This window comes from Taudactylus pleione, unplaced genomic scaffold, assembly GCF_031769625.1.
Source record: "Taudactylus pleione unplaced genomic scaffold, aTauple2 ptg000326l, whole genome shotgun sequence".
NCBI classification, from domain to species: domain Eukaryota; kingdom Metazoa; phylum Chordata; class Amphibia; order Anura; family Myobatrachidae; genus Taudactylus; species Taudactylus pleione.
Genome location: NW_028284727.1, coordinates 5,449,739 through 5,451,237, shown reverse-complemented (window position 1 = coordinate 5,451,237; position 1,499 = coordinate 5,449,739).

The following is a 1,499-nucleotide window of genomic DNA, read 5'->3' as shown; positions in this document are numbered from 1 at the left end:
GTAGAGAGACACCCCAGGCAGGAAAGAGGAACTGCATGGGTTGTGACAGATGCAGGGTGCTAGAATGAACACTAAGTAGCAACACCGTACAAACAAACTGTTTAACGAGACTGCACTAATTATTATGATATGCAACATCTGTGTGCAACTGAATCTGTATACTAAATGCTGCGTTGCAGTGACCGCTGCTTTTTTCATGGCCAGTTCCATTGTACAGATTCAGACTCAGTCGCACACAGTTATACAAGTGTTGCATATCAAATTAATCAGTGCAGTCTCGTGAAGCGGTTTTGTCTCACAGCAAAAATGACGCTACACCACTCTGTGCAGCTCAATCGCGCCAGGCGTGATCGTGCATATAGCTCATGTTATGTGAGCATATAGCCCATGTCGCATAGCGTATTGAGGCTAGGTGCATGGGGATACAGCTGTAGGGATTATTAATAATCACCATTTCCTGGCCAAGTGTGTGTTCTATTGTACTGACATAACTTACAAATTTCTGAGCCCATCATTGTTTGGCCGTAAATTAAGTTTTCACAATAGGAATGGGTATGTAATGCCGGCCGTCGGGATGCCTCCTGTCAGAATACTGACAGCGGCATCCCAATGGTTGGTATCCTGACAGGGGTCGGGTAAGTATACTTACCCTCCCCCCTTCTCCCCCTAACCTTCCTTTCTTGTAGCCTATCCCTCCCCACCCTAACCCAAGCACTCCCCATTAGTGCCTAAGCCTAATGGTGCGCTAGCCCGATAAAATGAACAACAACGATATTGTAATCGTTCATTATATTGTGCAGTGGACATTGAGTCCACACTGAACGAGATATCGCTCAGTGCCAACAAAACTACAAGAAGTAATAGACAACAGATTACAGAGCCTTGTCCGTCTTGTGATAATATAAACCGGTAGCTCTAGACTTCAAGGTCTATTATTGAGCTACAGTTCAGAAATCTTTCTACATGTATTGAACATTTGAAGGATTTTTTTTCTGCTTGCATATAATATTTCTTTTAAGGGCTGGACCCATTTAAAATACAATGATAGGCAGAACTAAGCTTGCACAAGGGCCATGTTTGATAGCCCTATACGGTAAATTGTACGTGTTTTCTTGGGAGTAACTATTAATCCATTAATTCTAATTATTCAAGCAAATGTTCACTGTTCTATACAGTTTCCAAAACATATATTTATTTTGTTTGATTAATATAAAGCAGAAGTCTGATATTACATTAGCTAATTAATTCCTAAAACAGAATATTCAAAGCTTGAATCATTACCTATGTAACACACATAAAAATGAGTTAAATAAGTAGTGCTTAAGTAGATTGCCAAATATTGTTCCTGTTAATTTATGCATGCTTGACCGTTATCATTAGATTGGCACAGCATTTAACGCATTCAAATATGAGCTCTGATGTTAGTGCTGACTTTGATACATACCAGTTGGGAGGTGCGATCTTTACTTCGATGTCTTATATTGTACCTTTAACTTCCT